General features: G+C 40.4%; 1 protein-coding gene and 1 long non-coding RNA gene across 2 annotated transcripts in view; one reads left to right on the forward strand and one right to left on the reverse strand.

Moving 5' to 3' along the window:
• The window catches only part of PTPRN2 (protein tyrosine phosphatase receptor type N2), a 1,178,570-nt gene that overhangs the window by 543,354 nt on the left and 614,882 nt on the right, over positions 1-20,334 (forward strand). The gene's annotated exons all lie outside the window — the stretch shown is intronic.
• LOC138641914 (uncharacterized) lies at positions 4,503-5,221 on the reverse strand. Its single transcript, XR_011313961.1, has 3 exons — positions 5,085-5,221; positions 4,944-4,993; positions 4,503-4,628 (listed from the first exon to the last, which is right to left on the reverse strand). It is a non-coding gene; the product is annotated as an uncharacterized lncRNA (long non-coding RNA).

The raw sequence follows: 20,334 nt of genomic DNA on the forward strand, positions 1-20,334 counted from the left end.
AGATCTACTTGATTGCCAACTATTCACAATTACTGATATTGTAATATTTCTTTGCAGACGTATATTTTCATGACAAGCAGGGAATTGGATGCAGCTGAGTATGGCCTCATACTGATGTGTGCGTTGCACGAAGATATTCTATCCATGTTTGTCATGGATGGAATACGTACCCATTAAAATATGTGCAAAAATCACAGAGACAAGTCAGTAGATGCCAGGACATGTCAGTACATGCCAGCATTGTACATGTCAGTCTTAATGAAGGAGTGTGTGCCACTTAACTTACTAGACGCATCAGAGACGTGCACCTCCATTCTCCTCAACAGCACTCTTACTCAGTCAGGGATTTCTGCCGTAAGGTACTCCACATCTGGTAATGAATTAGACACATTGCAATTCACCCATCTCGTTCCAATTCCACCCTTTTTGGCAGAGCTGGCCCGAAAGTACCAAAAGTTGCAAAATTGTCACTCAACTTCACATTGAACAAGCGAAGAGAAAAGAAAGGACTAACCAAAAGGCTCGCACAACCATATACAATATGAAATACAAAAAATGTTTATTCAAAACACCACAGCACAAAAGATAAAAACATTAAAAACACAATATCCTGTATAAATCACCCACATATAATTATATATACCAGTAGGAATTAAATCCAAATAGCTGTATCACAGATATCGTATAATGGACTAAGTTAGGCACCAGGTATAATACCTCAGATATCGTGGCGGCTAAATCGAAAGCCCACATAAATACATAAATACATAATAACTCCGCTGTACAGAAAAACCCCCTAAATAGAGTCTGGATGAATAGGTAAATATCAACAAGGTGTAAACCTATACAGACCTAGAGGGTGACAAAACGTCAAGTTGTAAGTCAGTTAATTGGCGGAGGAGCTAAACCGTCACCCATACCTCAATCAACCATGGGGTCCTACAAAAGAGTCCAAGCCTACATGTCCGGCATGTGAATACACAAAAGTGGGGTGAAAAGAAGACGCGTCTTCTTTTCACCCCACTTTTGTGTATTCACATGCCGGACATGTAGGCTTGGACTCTTTTGTAGGACCCCATGGTTGATTGAGGTATGGGTGACGGTTTAGCTCCTCCGCCAATTAACTGACTTACAACTTGACGTTTTGTCACCCTCTAGGTCTGTATAGGTTTACACCTTGTTGATATTTACCTATTCATCCAGACTCTATTTAGGGGGTTTTTCTGTACAGCGGAGTTATTATGTATTTATGTATTTATGTGGGCTTTCGATTTAGCCGCCACGATATCTGAGGTATTATACCTGGTGCCTAACTTAGTCCATTATACGATATCTGTGATACAGCTATTTGGATTTAATTCCTACTGGTATATATAATTATATGTGGGTGATTTATACAGGATATTGTGTTTTTAATGTTTTTATCTTTTGTGCTGTGGTGTTTTGAATAAACATTTTTTGTATTTCATATTGTATATGGTTGTGCGAGCCTTTTGGTTAGTCCTTTCTTTTCTCTTCGCTTGTTCAGGTTATATACCATTGGACTTGGCTCTGCACGCCTTGTAGTATTTTCTGTGTACGGCTTGAGTGCACCCTTCTCCTTATTATATCAACTTCACATTGTGCAAAATGTTGTGATTTTTCAACGTGTTTCACTCTCACAATCTGGCGTAAACATTTGGATATATTGACCCCTAAATACATGTTGGATGTGTGAGTCACGATCGGGTAAATGTTATTAACAGAATTTTGAAAAACAACTGGGGCAATTACTTAGCCCAAAAAGCATCACAAGATATCCATAGTGACTCTCAGCTGTGTTAAATACTATCTTCCATTCATCTCCTCTAATCCAGATTAAGTTATAAATCCCCCTAAAATCAAGTTTGTTGAGTCAGCTGGTTATGAGAGATGAGTGGCAGAGGATACTGATTTTTTTATTGTGATCTTGTTATGTTGCTGATAGTCAATACATGGTCTGAGACCACCATCTTTTTTACCAACAAAAATGAAAACTGCACCTACTGGTGACATGGACGGTGTGATTAATCACTTTTGCAGACTGTCTGCTATATAATGTTTTACATCCTGAAATTCTGTATTCAAAAGATTATATATTTTACCTTTGGGTAAGTAGATTAGTACCAGATCAATGGGACAATCATAAATTCTCTGTGAGGGTTATTTTTCTGATTCAGACACAGAAAAAACATCCAAATGCAAAATTTCCAAATATTTCAGGTAAATCACTGGGTACTTCTTTAGATTAGTTCACAGATAAAGAAATACCTTTATTTTGACACTCAGAGTTCCAACCTACAGTATCACCCTGGTTCCTGATGCCAGTCAATAAACAGGTTTTTTTTACACAGCTGGGGCATTCTTATGACCAGGTCTTCAAAATACAAAACAAAGTGGACTCAAAATATAAGGTATTAATAAGCAAGGACACCTCTTTGGTAAAAATCGTAACCACACCCTGGGTGAAAGGTGTATTATCAATAGCCATGATTTTCACAGGAGAGCATAATTTTAGCAAGGGTAAGCCAAGATTTTTAGTTGCGTTGGTGTCAATAAAATATGTGGTAGAACTGTAATCACTTAAAACCTTAAGCCACATAGACTATTCAAAATAAGAAAAGCAAATGGTCACCATTCAATTTGCAGAATCATAGAGAAATACCTCTACGTCAAGGTGGGCATCCCTGGACCCACCTAGGGGCTGGAGCTACTCTGGCCTGAGTCGTTTTGCTACTCTCCATAGTTTCAACAAAGATCCAACATGATAGTAAATACATATGTCTAAGGAGTAGGTATAAACAGCGTTGCGTTCTTTTCTGTATTCATGCAGCCACCTATCCGGATGGTTTGCCATTGACATTGCTGATTCTAGGAAAACCGGAAGAGGAAACTGTACTAACATGTTCTTTATTTTGGTCAGAAAGTCCAGTGCGTAAATGATGGCAAAAGGCTGGTCATTCTATTACGTCTATGGCCCAGATATTCTATGAAGTCTGTCAGAAGTCGTCAACCCAAAAAAGGCTACCTTGGACAGATTTGGTGCCATTTCTGCCCATCGTTTGCCAGGTCCATCCCCCGCAATAGTTTACATTTTTCTGTTCTTAATTCGGAACAAAAGAACAGAATTTGTAGTGCAAATGTAACGTATTGCCATATTCTCAAACGCTGAGGCCAACCCAGTCACGTCACTCCATTTCATAAAAAGAATGATCTCACTTATGATGATGTATCGGAGAATTAAGGAATACGGGTGCAATGTGCCCCGACAGGGAGCTACACATCAAACATTGAATGCATGCATTAAACTATGCCAATAAATGGCACGTATGATGGGAATTGCTTCTCAAACACTACTGTATATAGGCACTGGCCTGAAGGCATGGTCTGCCTTTACTCTATACCTTAAATAATTCAGATTAATGTAGAAAGTTTTGCAGCTCTAAACATTGTGGATGCCTTTATCAGCATATTAGAAGGGAATCTTAGAGATATTGCTTGTGTCATTGTTTCTTTTTGTGAGTCACTTTTTTTTGTTTCTTAAAGGTTCGAAAATGTAAAAAAAGATAAAAGAAGTAATGAGCGCTATCTTAATATTAAAATTCAGAATACAAATAAGCATGTTAAAGCATTATCCAAATGTAAAATGTCAGGACGTTGTGTGGCAATTTTCACATCAAGCGGCATTCTGAAAACTCAATTTACACCTTGCTCAATAACTACCCAGTGCTGTCAGATTTGTAGCAAAGCTGCATTTTGTCACTTTCTAGTACAAAAGCATCTTTCATAACAAAGCAAATATTGTATCGCAAATCAATTAAGTCCGATTTTTCAGAAAAGTATTCTGACAAGTGCGTGCTGCTTAATGCAGTTTCCGTATAACAAAATTACTACCTTACCCACAGACGTCATGGAAGGAAGCTCTGATGTTTCTTAGCACATTATTGTTATGCAGATTTTGTTTAGGGCTATTATTATTATTATTGCTGCTACTATACATCACAATAGTATGTTTGTGCAAAGTTTCATATTTTGATATATTGTGCATGTTTATTTTGTGAATCTTCACTTTCACTGAGAACATGTCAGTATATGAGACATACAGTGGGGGAAATAAGTATTTGATCCCTTGCTGATTTTGTAAGTTTGCCCACTGACAAAGTCATGAACAGTCTATAACTTTAAGGGCAGGTTAATTTTATCATTGAGAGATAGAATATCAAAAATAAAAACCAGAAAATTACATTGTATAAATTATATAATGTACATTTATTTGCATTTTGCAGTGAGAAATAAGTATTTGATCCCCTTACCAACCATTAAGAGTTTGGGCTCCTATAGACCAGTTAGACACTCCTAATCAACTCGTTACCTGCATTAAAGACAGCTGTCTTACATAGTCATAAAAGACTCCTGTCCATAGACTCCATTAATCAGTCAGACTGTAACTTTATAATAGAAAAATCAGCCGCACTCTTATGGTATATCTTTGCAAAAATGTGATGTATTTATTCACATGTGTTGAGACAAAATTTTCATATATATACACACACAGCAGGGAGTATAAACGAAGTAGTAACGTTTCAACCCTGCCTCGGGTCTTTCTCAAACTGTAATCAAACACAAATAACAATTAGTGTTATATACATATGGGGTGCTTTACATAAAGACAAAACCAGATGAACACAATCATTATTTACAGAAAACTATATACAATAAGGATCCCATCTGAAAAGTATCTGTATGAGATAGCGCTGTCAAAATAGATAACCTACACAAGGTCCATTAGGGGTGCTGTCGCTAACATAAAGTTCTATTGTAGAGACTGGAAACAAGGTCCAGTCTGACCAGTGAAGCTGACAAAATAGGTACAAAATTAAGTAACGTTATACCCAGTGGTGGACATGATATGGAGAAGCACTGACCTGCGTTTTCTAGATAGTGTGAAAAATAAGAAGTGTGGTCCCTTTAAGGGCTGCAAATAAAGAGGAGAGAGGGTTCCTTGTGAGAAGATACAAGATTAAAAGTAGTGGGGTCCTGGTAGAAAAAACAGATGAGTCACCAACCTCCTATTGTTGTGGTGTCAGGTCTTCCTGCTTCTGTGGGCGTGTGTGTCTGCATGGGAAATAGTGCCTCTATTTATAGCACCTATTCAAACTGAGGCTGCAGCTCCCAAAGGGAGGTGTGAAACGCTGTATGTGAGCCCTTAATGAATAGTGCCAGCACACTGGGGAATGAGAGAGAGGCTTGGAGTCTCTGTAATGTGCTGCGCAGTTGCTAGGTATCTCAAGGGAGGTGTGGAACACTCCCTGCCTGTCATCTGGGAGGAGGTGTGGCGAATGGGGGGAGAAAAGAGAGGAGTGGAAAGGGTATAAGATGCAAGAGTGTCTTTTGTAAAAGAAGCATATCAGTAAGAATAATGGGGAGAAAGCATAGAACAATTAGTAAAACTGCAGGGAGCCAACTTGAGCCAGAAATAAATGTCGAATTGGAAAAAAAAAAAAAAATGAAATGAAAATGAAATGAAATGAAACTAGACGTAAAAATAAAAATAAAGAAAAATAAAAATAAAGAAAAAATAAAAATAAAAAAATAAAAATAAAAATAAAAAATAATAAAACCGGGAGACTTTGTAACTTACCCATGGCAGGTGTAAGAAATAGATAGTTGGCTCAGTGCATCTATAAGAATTAATACAAGGTTAGATCTGAAGAAACAAATAATAATCACATCCACCACTAAGTTATAACACATGTACAATTATACATATAGACAACATGTTTGCACGGAAATATTATAGCAAAATATGACTGACTCAGCAGTTCAACCAGGGGTCCTAAGTCACGAGATCCAATTCCCTGTTGAGGCCCTTTGGTGTGAGGGTTTGTAGTGTGTGTATCCAGTAGGCCTCCCTCTCTTTAAGTAGCTTGACGTGATTGCCGCCCCTCCTGGGTCTTTCTACCTGTTCCACAACTTGGAATCTTAGTTGTGAAATGGAGTGTTTGGCTGTTATGAAGTGATCCGGTATGGGTAACCATGTCTTTTTGCACCTAATTGTGGATTAATGGTTCGATATGCGGTCACGGATGTGTTGTGTCGTTTCACCTACGTAAACTAAACCGCAGGGACATTTAACCACATATACCACAAAATTTGATTCGCATGTGAAAAAATCCTTCACCTTGTATCGCTTACCGGAATGGGGGTGGACAATATCCTCGCCTTTAATGACATTAGAGCAACATGCACAACTTAGACATGGGTATGTCCCTACCCGTTTAGAGCCAATGAATCTCTGTTTGGGCTGTTTCGTCAAGCTACCAATGTCGGCCCTTACCCACTGATTCCTAAGATTGGGTGGTTTTCTTTTGCACATCAGTGCTGGGTTTTTGAAAGCTTCAATGCCAGGGTATGACCTGTGGAGAAGTGGCCAGTGTCTGTTAATGATATTATATAGTTTAGGCATTATCGGGTGATGAGTATGAACAAACGGAATACGTTCAGGTTTGATGGATGGATTACGGGTGGATACTGAACCTAGGACTCTCTGTTTTTCGGTATTAAGGAGTTGTTTTGGATAATTCTTATCCAGGAATTTCTCTGACATTTCTTTAAGACGAATTTCAAGTAAATTCTCATCAGACACGATCCTCTTAACCCTTTGAAACTGGGAGCGTGGTAGACTGTTTTTAGTGGATCTTGGGTGACAACTAGTGTACAACAGAAGGTTATTTGAATCCGTGGGTTTGGTAAAGATATCAGACTCCAGTGTACCCCTATTGTTTTTAGTAACCATCGTGTCCAGAAATGAGATTTTTGTCAAATCCCAGGTAAGGGTGAACTGGAGTTCAGGTCTTACTGAGTTGAGGAAATTATGAAAACGAAAGTAGGCTCTGTTTTGAACAGCTGACATGTGCCTCTAACAGCCGCAGGTGGAATCGCGATCCACCCGCGGCTGTTAACCTGTTAAATGCCTCTGACAGGGGCATTTACCTTGTGCTTCCGGTAAACGCATCAGAAATCCCGCCCTTCATTAACCCCTTCACATGATCGCGGATCCCCGATGGGTCGGCATGACAACCAGACGTCTCCAGCAGATCTCTATGATTGTCATAGCCGAATTGCTATGAGCGCTGCCCAGGGATCAGCGCTCATAGCAAGTGAGCATTTCTGCAACATACAGGCAATCTGATCATCGCCTGTATGTAGCAGAGCCGATCAAACAACTGCAGCTTCTGTTCTCCCATAGAGACTATTGAAGCATGGCAAAAGTAAAAAAAAAAATATGTTTTTAAAAATATTTAAAAAAAATTTAAAAATGTAAAAGTTCAAATCACCCCCTTTCGCCCCATTCAAAATAAAACAATAAAAAAATCAAACATAGACATATTTGGTATCGCCGCGTTCAGGATTTTCCCATCTATCAATATTAAAAAAGAATTAACCCAATCGGTAAACGGCGTAACAAGAAAAAATCCAAAACGCCAGAATTATGTTGTTTTTGGTTGCAATAAAATGCAATAACTGGCGATCAAAAGATCGTGTCTACACCAAAATGGTATCAATAAAAGTGTCAGCTCGGTGCCCAAAAATAAGCTGTCACCCAACCCCATATCACGAAAAGTGGAGACGCTAAATGTCTAGGAAAATGACACTTTTTTTAAAGCAAAGTTTGGATTTTTTTTTCACCACTTAAATTAAGAAGAACCTAGACATGTTTGGTGTCTATGAACTTGTAATTAAATAAGACGTGAGCACTACTGAAAGGGTGCACAGGTAAGTTCCCACACCATGTGACATAAATATAAAGAGAACCTGGCACTCAACTTAAGTGTATGCAGCTTAATTTATTGGGTAGTACCAATAAACATTTCGGTCTAAACAGACCTTCAGTAATGTACTGTTACAGTTGTGGAGAGGTAATGGTGGTTTGTCATAAACCTGATCAATTCTCATAGACTAGACATAGACATAGACTTTTTTTCTGCAGCATTTGATACAGTTAACCATGATATATTAATACAAAGATTGAAAAAAATATGTGGAATTTATGGTACACTAGATGGTGGCCCAATTCTAACGCATCGGGTATTCTAGAATATGCATGTCCATGTAGTATATTGCCCAGCCACGTAGTATATTGCCCAGCCACATAGTATATTGCCCAGTGACGTAGTATATTGCCCAGCCACGTAGTATATTGCCCAGTTACATAGTATATTGCCCAGTTACGTAGTATATTGCCCAGCCACGTAGTATATTGCCCAGCCACATAGTATATTGCCCAGTTACGTAGTATATTTCCCAGCCACGTAGTATATTGCTCAGCCACATAGTATATTGCCCAGTTACGTAGTATATTTCCCAGCCACGTAGTATATTGCTCAGCCACGTAGTATATTGCCCACTTACGTAGTATATTGCCCAGTGACGTAGTATACAGCACAGAGCCACGTAGTATATTGCACAGCGACGTACTATACAGCACAAAGTTACGTAGTATATTGCCCAGCCACGTATGTCACAGGTTAAAAAATAAACATATACTCACCTTCCGATCCGAGGGCCCCTTGTAGTTCTGTCGCCTGGCAGCTTCCGGTCCCAGGGTGTGATGATGTCGCGGTCACATGACCGTGACGTCATGGCAGGTCCTTCTCGCGCAGGTGCGCAGGACCTGTGATGACATCGCGGTCACATGACCGTGACGTCATGGCAGGTCCTTGTCGCATACCATCCTTAGCACCAGAACCTGCCGCTTGCATGGAGCGGTCACCGGAGCGTCGCGAAGGTGAGTATATAATGATTTTTTATTTTTTTTATTATTTTTACTTCTGCATAGGCAGGATCAATAGTAAAAACTTGGTCACACAGGGTTAATAGCGGCGGTAACGGAGTGAGTTACCCGCGGCATAACGCGGTCCATTACCGCTGGCATTAACCCTGTGTGAGCGGTGACTACGGGGAGTATGGAGCAGGCGCCGGGCACTGACTGCAGGGGAGTAGGGATGGACTAATTGGACTCTGGCCGTCGCTGATTGGTCGCGGCAGCCATGACAGGCAGCTGGCGAGACCAGTCAGCGACTTGGATTCCATGACAGACAGAGGACGCAACCAATAAATATCCGTTGCAAGCTTCAACCCAAACACCTCTATCTCTGAGAAACACAACCCTTCAAAGCTCAGGTACGCAATTTGGATGTAGTTAATAATGCTTGTAGTCTCTCAGGAGCCAAATGTGGCCATCATAAAGCTTAATTTTTCATTGCCAAAATTAAATATCTCAGTGAAGCAAACCTTTCATCACTGGTGCATGCCCTCAACCTCCCAGCTGGGCTACTATATTTCCCTAAAGGTAGGCTTTTTAGACAAGGCAATACAGCGCCTTCAGTTAGTCCAAGGTAATAATCAATCAACCTCGTCATACTCCAATATCCTTTTCACAATGCAAAGGCTGACCGTAAAATGGAGAATAACCTTTAAAATTTGCCATGAAGAACTTAGGCCTCAGCTACTTGAAGGTTCTACAGAAGATCCTTGATGACCACTCAGATAAGCAGGCTGGAATAACCTTACCAAATCCAAGAGCCAGCTTGCAAAATTTGGAGGCAGAACCTTCCGTTACACAGGCTCCACTATCTGGAGTGATTACTTGGATCAATTAGAGAGAGATCCTCCCTGGACATATCTAAATCAAGACTCAAGACAATCCTTTACAGTTTGTTATTGTTAGGGCACAACTGTAAAATCATATGATGGAAACGGCAGATAGCACTCGTCCCCATGTTATTCTATGTGCTATGCACATATCCGATTTTTTCCTCGGACCAACATGGACCATGACCATCCAAGGAAAAAAAAATGCACAATTTGCCTCTGAGAATTTGATGGCACTCCCCGTATAACTCTATGGTTCCGTGGAAAATATCTGATTGAACATTATGTCGATATACTCTAATAGTGTATATGGACAGCGCTTATCTTCATGAAACAACCAGTTTATATACCTATTCAGATGGTGCAGATGAGGTGGGGATTACCATGCAAAAAAACCTGCCACTCAATGGTAATATTGCGCGTGGTTTTTGTGGTATCTCTACTACATTGTCTTAATTATCTGTGCTGTATTTATAGTGGCCCCAAATACAGTGTCATACTATTTCTGGAGAAAAAAATGACACCTACATCCGATTATGGTTGCCTAAATATGCCTTGTACATGTAATTACATGCAGCTAATTGGTCTTCTGTGGGTCACCTGGAAAGAAGGGACTTATTCCAGGTTTTTTAATGGTTTTTTACATGCAACTAATTGGGCTTCTATGGGTCCCCTGTAAAGAAGGGGTTTATTCCAGGTTTTTTAATGGTTTTTAAATGCAGATAATTGGGCTTCTATGGGTCATCAGGAAAGAAGGGGCTTATTCCAGTTTTTTTAATGGTTTGTGGCTAACTGTTTGTGATAAAAATCTTGTTTGTAACTTGGTCATGAGACCCCACACCTTATACGCCACCGTTTGACATCTCCACCATGTCATTCAAACCTCCATTGGATCCATTATGAAAGACTCAGTCTATGGAGAGAGAATTCACCCCTCCCTCTTATTTCAATGGTGCAAGCATTTTATTCCATGTGCAGACGTGTCATCCAACATTTTAAAAGCGCAGGGACGTATACGACATAAATCAACGTTTCTACCCAGCTCGGGTCTTTATCATAGTGTTGCTGAGTCCAGATTGGGAGATGTCGCTCCTGTGCCTAAATCATGAATGCCTGGTGTCAAGCTAGACTTTCAAAGATTTAATTGGCTATACACATTGCATTTCTTAAATGTAGTGTTGTTTTTACCGTTGATGATTTTCTCACATTTTTTAGACATTAGTGCTTTAATGTTACAAGAAAACAACACTTAGAACACAGAAGGACAATATTTCCATCTGTCCTCTCCCTTGTGTACTCAGTTTGACAGTATAGTGAAAATTGTTGTTCTGGTAGACTATCTTTCCTTTTTGGTGAATGTGATCATATCCTTTTTATTAGAGAAAACTACCTTGTCGAGTTCGCCATTTCCCCTGCCTGTCTCAGCGCTATTTAAATCTGGGTTAAGTGCTGTCTGTCAACCGATAGGATCAAAATGTCTATTTTCTCTCTCTCTTCTAGCACGAAAAGCTTTGATTAACACAGTAGTTCCAGAATGAAAGCAATGTCTGTATTTTTTCCTTATAGTCATTGACATTTTAACGATATTTGTGGTTATTTCCCACATAAAGTAGACTGAGCTGATGGAGTTAGTGTTTTTTTTTTTTCCTAGTGACTTCATCGTCCATTGAAATTATGGCAGAGAAATATTTTAATGATATAAAGCAATAAAAGTAAACAGCACTAGAAACACTGTAATAAAAGTGTTATAATATTGTTACTTAGTATAAAGTACAACGGTAAGTGCAAAGGGATTAGGAAATCGAGAAAGCGTAACCGTGTCCAATTTCCAGCTATAAATCTAAAATATTCTCAAACACTCCATAACTTTGCAGAAGAAAAGAATGTAAAACCCTTCAATGTCACCGCTAATGATCACATGCCGTAAATGCTTAGAGATGCTACATATTACCAGATTTGGTTATTAACCCCTTCCAGCAAAATGACATACATGTATGACAATCAGTGGGATGTCGCTCTCGCAGAATGCTGAACATGTACACCATCCCTGATCGCATGGGCACAAACGCTGCACCCTTGCACCACAACGTGATCGCCTTGGCTGATTGGTCAATTGTGACAGCAGTCTGGGGGGCAGAAACTCAGCTGATATAGTGATATAGTGGGGACGTTTTCCCACCTACAATGAATGGAGAGGTCTGTAATTTTTATTGTAAGTACAATTCACCTGTGAGGGACAATCTAAAAAAAATCCAGAAAATCACATTGTATGATTTTTACATAATTAATTTGCATTTTATTGCATAAAATAAGTATTTTGTCATCTACCAACCAGTAAGAATTTTGGCTCTCACAGACCTGTTAGTTTTTCATTAAGTAGCCCTTCTACTCTGCACTCATTACCTGTATTAATTGCACCTGTATAAAAGACACCTGTCCACACAATCAATCAATGACTCTCCAACCTCTCCACCTTGGCCAAAACCAAAGAGCAGTCTAAGGACACCAGGGACAAAATTGTAGACCTGCACAAGGCTGCGATGGGCTACAGGACAACAGGCAAACAGCTTGGTGAGAATGCAACAACTGCAAAATCGGCAATGTATCAAATACTTATGTTCCCCACTGTATTTGGATAACTAGTTGGGTTCAAAATTCATTCATTTTGACATCCTCATTCTGTATTAGAAATTACAATGTTCATTTGTATAGTCACACCTGAAAAGATTTCCAAGTCACCGAAATCCAAGATTAGTGAATTGCCTGCCTCAACAGCAACTGGTTAGCAATGGTATTGCAACTCTGCTCCACTGAAGTGAGTGGTGCTCACTCAGCTGAAATAACATGAGCAACTCTATAAAGTTCCAGGAAAAGTTTTGTTTTTGTATACTTTCTAAAGTGTAAGCAATTTAGACAGTAAGGACATGGCTTTTCCAAAAAGCTCAACGCCTAGAAGATGGAACCCTGTATGATGATGGGACATAACTCAGGACCTTAATTAAAGATGATGCCGAAACCAACATACTTGTATGTGAAGAGTTCATTTAGAACTCTTTATACAGTAACTAAAGATCTAGGAGCTTCATGATAACATGGGAAGACATCCTGCCATCCATATCACCAACATAGTCAATAAGTATGGTGTTACCTCAGCCAACTAATGTGGTAAAACCCATGGTTGATCGATGCTAGATCATCCCTATCCCCTATGAATTCCTTCATTATTGTTAATGCTACAAATTATGAGGCCCCAATACGCTTAATGTTGTGAATTCTGCTTTTGGGCTCCCTCCGGTGGTTGTAGATGGTAATGCAGTTGTCCCTGGGCTGCAGTCCTGGACAGGTGTATCTGCTGATTGCAATTCTGACTGGGGTATTTAGGTTTGCAGGACTCATTAGTCCTTGCCAGTTGTCAGTGTTTCTTGGGAAGTGTTGGACCTCTTTCTGGCTTCTTCTGCTTAGCTGCCAATTCAGCAAAGATAAGTGTCTGTTTCTTTTTCTATAGCACACAAGCTGTGTGCTTGTTTTTTTATTGTATTTCTGCTCTGAGTGTAGGATTCTCTGGAGTTGCAGATATACGTTCCATGTCTTTAGTTAGATGGAGGAATTTTTGTATAATCTGCTGTGGATATTTTTGGAAGGGTTTTAATACTGACCGCACAGTACTCTGTCCTATCCTTTCCTATTTTAGCTAGAGTGGCCTCTTGTGCTAAATCCTGTTTTCTGCCTGTTTGTGTCTTTCCTCTCCTACTCACAGCCAATATTTGTGGGGGGCTGCCTATCCTTTGGGGTTCTGCTCTGAGGCAAGGTAGAATTCCTATTTCTATCTATAGGGGTATTTAGTCCTCCGGCTGTGGCGAGGTGTCTAGGGCTTGTTAGGTACACCCCACGGCTACTTCTTGCGGTGTTAAGATCAGGATTTGCTGTCAGTATAGTTACCACCTACTCCAGTGAAAGTTTTTATGCTGCTCCAAGGTCACCGGATCATAACAGCTTAACACCTTTTTGGTTCTAATAGGAAAGCTGAGAAGACTCTAAAGAGAAGAATATAAGGTGTTTTTACAACATTTTTCTAAAAATACCAATAAGAAATTATGTTTTTTTAATATCAAAACTTAATGGTTTTAGGTCTTTCAACAAGAACCATGGACTTCACTTTTTGCTAGAAGTTTACTGACCTCCCTTCCCATGTTCTATGTATGCTCACAATCTTAAGCAATAATCTGTAGGTCATCCAGAACTTTAGCCACTTTTTGGGGTATCAAGGAAAGGAGTACAGAAAGAAAGCCTTGTAGGAAAAATCAAAATGGGGTCCGAATATGATTCTGAATTTTACCATCAAAGTGGTGTGGTGTTTAATGGGGTATTCTCATCTCTAAGTTCCTATCCCAATATGTACAGTCATGGCCAAAAGTATTGACACCCCTGCAATTCTGTCATCTAATACTCAGTTTCTTCCTGAAAATGATTGCAAACACAAATTCTTTGGTATTATTATCTTCATTTAATTTGTCTTAAATGAAAAAACACAAAAGAAAATGAAGCAAAAAGCAAAACATTGATCATTTCACACAAAACTCCAAAAATGGGCCAGACAAAAGTATTGGCACCCTCAGCCTAAGACTTGGTTGCACAACCTTTAGCCAAAATAACTACTTCCGGTAACCATCAATGAGTTTCTTACAATTCTCTTTTGGAATTTTAGACCATTCTTCTTTGGGAAACTGCTCCAGGTCCCTGATATTTGAAGGGTGCTTTCTCCAAACTGAAATTTTTAGATCTCTCCACAGGTGTTCTATGGGATTCAGGTCTGGACTCATTGCTGGCCACCTTAGAAGTCGCCAGTGCTTTCTCTCAAACCATTTTCTAGTGCTTTTTGAAGTGTTTTGGGTCATTGTCCTGCTGGAAGACCCATGACCTCTGAGGGAGACCCAGCTTTCTCACACTGGGCCCTACATTATGCTGCAAAATTTGTTGGTAGTCTTTAGACTTCATAATGCCATGCACACGGTCAAGCAGTGCAGTGCCAGAGGCAGCAAAGCAACCCCAAAACATCAGGGAACCTCCGCCATGTTTGACTGTAGGGACCATGTTCTTTTCTTTGAATGCCTCTTGTTTTCTCCTGTAAACTCTATGTTGATGCCTTTGCCCAAAAAGCTCTACTTTTGTTTCATCTGACCAGAAAACATTCTTCCAAAACGTTTTAGGCTTTTTCAGGTAAGTTTTGGCAAACTCCAACCTGGCTTTTTTATGTCACGGCGTAAGAAGTGGGGTCTTCCTGGGTCTCCTACCATACAGTCCCTTTTCAGTCAGACGCCGACGGATAGTACGGGTTTACACTGTTGTACCCTCGGACTGCAGGGCAGCTTGAACTTGTTTGGATGTTAGTCGAGGTTCTTTATCCAACATCCGCACAATCTTGCGTTGAAATCTCTTGTCAATTTTTCTTTTCCGTCCACATCTAGGGAGGTTAGCCACAGTGCCATGGGCTTTAAACTTCTTGATGACACTGCGCACGGTAGACACAGAAACAATCAGATCTTTGGAGATGGACTTGTAGGCTTAAGATAGATCATGCTTCCTCACAATTTGGTTTCTCAAGTCCTCAGACAGTTCTTTGGTCTTCTTTCTTTTCTCCATGCTCAATGTGGTACACACAAGGACAGAGGACAGAGGTTGAGTCAACTTTAATCCATGTCAACTGGCTGCACGTGTGATTTAGTTATTGCCAACACCTGTTAGGTGCCACAGGTAAGTTACAGGTGCTGTTAATTACACAAATTAGAGAAGCATCACATGATTTTTCGAACAGTGCCAATACTTTTGTCCACCCCCTTTTTTATGTTTGGTGTGGAATTATATCCAATTTGGCTTTAGGACAATTATTTTTGTGTTTTTTCATTTAAGACAAATTAAATGAAGATAATTATACCAAACAATTTGTGTTTGCAATCATTTTCAGGAAGAAAATGAGTATTATCTGACAGAATTGCAGGGGTGTCAATACTTTTGGCCATGACTGTAGTAGGAGTAATAATAATAATAATATTATCAAATACCTCCAATTAAAAATGATATATAGTTCTTCTGATTCGCTATGCTGCTTACCCCATGTGTAGGGCAATGCAGTAGCTTAAGTTTCCATGGTTATGACCACTCATACAGTTACATTAGTTAGTCAGTTAGCTGTTAGTGGTTTTAACCATTGATATATAAGCAACTGCAATGCTCTGCACATGGGGTAAGCGAAATAGCTAATCAGAAGAACTATACTACATTTCTAATTCAAGGTTTTTCTTAATATTATTATTAGTAGTAGTAGTAATACATCTACTACATAGTGGGATAGGATCTTGGAGATCGGCATACCCCTTTAGTGCCCCCTTTACCTTTTTTCTTTAGTCTGCACAGGTTCTCGTCACCCAGTTGTAACAGGGATGGGACTTTCTGGATGATCTACCACTTTTCAAAGGCCCTACAGCAGCTGCATAGACATGGCTCCATCACAGCTTCATAATATAGCTCTGTGTAGTTTTTTCACCTTTTCGGACTACAAATAGTTTTTGGCAGTCATTGATAGAATAAGTGTGGAGCTTTAAGGCCCCACAAATGTACAATGCCTGATATGCAATTTGAGTAGGTGCCATCTACTGCCCTATCGCCGTGAGTGAAGCAAATGATTGGATGCGTGTAGGCCAATGTCAAAACTGTCATAAAACTCGTCCTACATAATTGCTTCTCTTCCTTACAAACTAACCACTGATTTCAGTTAAAAGCCTCATCAGCTAGAGAGGATGTACAATCCACTAAAAGTCCCTGGTAAACGAAGCAGGGTCAAGGCGACTACAAAGCAATGTTACCTTACTTGTAAAAGCATTTATCGAAAGCAAATATAAAAAGATCTTCAGCAAATTGCTGATGTATCTTAAGGAAACTGGATCTACCTTGGTTTCTGCCAGCACAACTGATGTTCATTAATTATTCTTAGAAGTATATATGGTGTTTTCAAATTTCATACCCCTGGCTGCTTGACAAGCGTTTTGCAGGAAAATAGCGAGTTTCAGATGCCGGTTATAACTTTAATTGGAAGAAAAAAAAACATTTCTTTGCACATATGAATCATTACTTTGAAGATGTTAGTGCAAAGTAATGAAAGTTTTTAGACTTTTTTTATAAAGTTCATTGTACTACAAATTGAAAAACTTTATATTTATGCTTCTTATTCCAAAATGATCCATTCAACCCAGGATAATAGGGGTTTCTATTAAAAGGGATTTGATAATTTTTAATAAATGGATAAATGGATGTTATAAAATAAAGATATAAGCAATTCCTGGTCCTTAAATTCTAATGCCACCACTCAGGTGGCCACTGTGGGTAGTAGAAGTTATTAGATCCTATCCATCATTCATGTGATCACTAGTCTTAGGGTACCATCACATTTAGCGACGCTGCAGCGATCTAGACAACGATGCCCATCGCTGCAGCGTCGCTGTGTGGGGTCGCTGGAGAGCTGTCACACAGACAGCTCTCCAGCGACCAACTATGCGAAGTCCCCTGGTAACCAGGGTAAACATCGGGTTACTACGCGCAGGGCCGCGCTTAGTAACCCGATGTTTACCCTGGTTACCAGTGCTAATGTAAAAAAAACAAACACTGCATACTTACATTCCGGTGTCTGTCCCCCGTCGCTGTGCTTTCCTGCACTGACTGTGAGCGCCGGCTGGCCGTAAAGCACAGCGGTGACGTCACCGCTGTAATCTGCTTTACGGCTGGCCGGCGCTGACAGTGCAGGGAAGCAGAACGCCGGGGGACGCGACAGACACCGGAATGTAAGTATGAAGTGTTTTTTTTTTTCTTTTACATTTACACTGGTAACCAGGGTAAACATCGGGTTACTAATCGCGGCCCTGCGCTTAGTAACCCGATGTTTACCCTGGTTACCAGTGAAGACATCGCTAGATCGGCGTCACACACGCCGATTCAGCGATGTCTGCAGGAGATCCAGCGACAAAATAAAGTTCTGGACTTTCTGCTCCAACCAACGATGTCACAGCAGGATCCAGATCGCTGCTGCGTGTCAAACACAACGATATCGCTATCCAGGACGCTGCAACGTCACGGATCGCTAGCGATATCGTTGTGAAGTTGGTCAGTGTGAAGGTATGAAGGTACCTTTAGGCTATGGTTACACGAGCGTATATTCTCTCCTCCGAGAGAATCTGATCAATTATAGTAATGACACTCCTCAAAACGCTGATCTGAGTGTCAACTTGGTGCGACCCGACTCTTTCGAATGAGAGAATCGCACCAAGGGTGAGGAGAAGATGGAAAACAAAATTTATCCATCTTCTCCATAGTTTGAGTTTGCAGAAATGTCATTTAATAGGGTTGAAAAGTTTTTTCATACGTAGCATGCATTATTCTCTTCCGCATTTTGGATGATATTTGCGTGGGTACATTACAAAAAAGTCAGATCTCATAAGGATTATGTGTGAAGCTTCCGATTTTTTACTTACTCTGTAGAAAGCTGTATTTGATCATGTACATTTTAAACTATTAATGTAAAAATACAGATTATTATTATTATCCCCTTCCCCTTTCGTTTTTGCGTTTTCTTTTCTCGCTCCCCTCCTTCCCAGAGCCATAACTTTTTTTATTTTTCCGTCAATATGGTCATGTGAGGGCTTATTTTTTTGCGGGACGAGTTGTACTTTTGAACGACACCATTGGTTTTACCATGTCTTGTACTAGAAAATGGGAAAAGAATTCCAAGCGTGGTGAAATTGCAAAAAAAGTGCAATCCCGCACTTGTTTTTTGTTTGGCTTTTTTTCTAGCTTCACTAAATGCTAAAACTGACCTGATATTATGATTCTCCAGGTCATTACGAGTTTCTTAGACATCAAACATGTCTAGGTTATTTTTTATCTACCGTAAGTGGTGAAAAAAAATTCAAAACTTCGCTAAAAAAAAAAATTGCCATTTTCCAATACCCGTAGCATCTCCATTTTTCGTTATCTGGGGTCGGGTTAGGGCTTATTTTTTGCATGCTGAGCTGACGTTTTTAATGATACCATTTTGGTGCAGATACGTTCTTTTGATCGCCCGTTATTGCTTTTTAATGCAATGTCGCGCCACCAAAAAAACTTAATTCTGGCGTTTCAAATTTTTTTCTCGCTACGCTGTTTACCGATCAGGTTAATGTTTTTTTTTATTGATAGATCGGGTGATTCTGAATGTGGCGATACCAAATATGTGTAGGTTTGATTTTTTTTTATTGTTTTATTTAGTATGGGGCGAAAGGAGGGGGATTTAAACTTTTATTTATTTTTTTTTTTTTCATATTTTTAAACACATTTTTTTTTAACTTGTGCCATGCTTCAATAGCCTCCATGGGAGGCTAGAAGCTGGCACCACTCGATCGGCTCAGCTACATAGCAGCGATCATCAGATCGCCGCTATGTAGCTGAAATGCAGGCTTGCTATGTGCGCCGGCCACAGGGGGGCGCTCACAGCAGGCCGGCATCAGTAACTATAGAGGTCTCAGGGACCTCTATGGTTACTGTCCTGACACATCACCGACCAACGATCATGTGACGGGGTCAGCGATGCGCTCATTTCCGGACGTGCGGCCGGAAGCGGCAGTTAAATGCCGCTGTCAGCGTTTAACAGCGGCATTTAACAGGTTAATAGCGGCGGGTGAATCGTGATTTCACGCGCCGCTATTGCGCGCACATGTCAGCTGTACAAAACAGCTTACATATCGCGACTTTGATGTGGGCTCACCCCTTGCGGGCTTACATTCTACAGGATGGTGGGGATGCAGACAATAGGTTGAGGGTTGTCGGAGCACCGGTGTTGGTGAGGCGGTAGCTTCAGTAGTGGTGAGGAGGCAGCGGGGTCAGTGCAGGCTGTAGGCTTTCCTGAAAAGGTTGGTTTTCAGGTTCCGTCTGAAGGATCCAAATGTGGTTGATAGTCGGATGTGTTGGAGCAAAGAATTCCAGAGGATCGGGGATATTCTGGAGAAGTCTTGGAGGCGGTTGGGTGAGGAGCGGATAAGTGTGGAGGAGAGAAGGAGGTCTTGGGAGGACCGGAGATTACGTGAGTGAAGATATCGGGAGATTAATTCAGAGATATATGGAGGAGACAAGTTATGGATGGCTTTGTAGGTCAGTATTAGTAATTTGAACTGAATACACTGAGGGAATGGGAGCCAGTGAAGAGATTTGCAGAGAAGGGAAGCGGAGGAGTAGCGAGGAGAGAGATGAATTAGTCGGGCAGCAGAGTTAAGGATGGACTGGAGAGGTGCAAGGGTGTTTGCAGGGAGGCCACAGAAAAGTATGTTGCAGTAGTCAAGGCGGGAGATGATGAGGGCATGCACAAGCATTATAGTAGATTGACGGTTGAGGAAAGGACGGATTCTGGAGATGTTTTTGAGCTGGAGGCGACAGGAGGTGGAGAGAGCTTGGATGTGCAGTTTGAAGGGGCAGAGTCAAGAGTTACTCCGAGGCAGCAGACTTCCGGTACAGGGGAAAGCGTGATGTCATTAATTGCGATAGATAGGTCAGGTAAGGAAGATCTATGAGATGGAGGAAAGATGGTAAGTTCAGATTTATCCACATTGAGTTTGAGAAAGCGAGAGGAGAAGAAGGAGGATATGG

Source organism: Ranitomeya imitator, chromosome 6 (genome assembly GCF_032444005.1).
Source record: "Ranitomeya imitator isolate aRanImi1 chromosome 6, aRanImi1.pri, whole genome shotgun sequence".
NCBI classification, from domain to species: domain Eukaryota; kingdom Metazoa; phylum Chordata; class Amphibia; order Anura; family Dendrobatidae; genus Ranitomeya; species Ranitomeya imitator.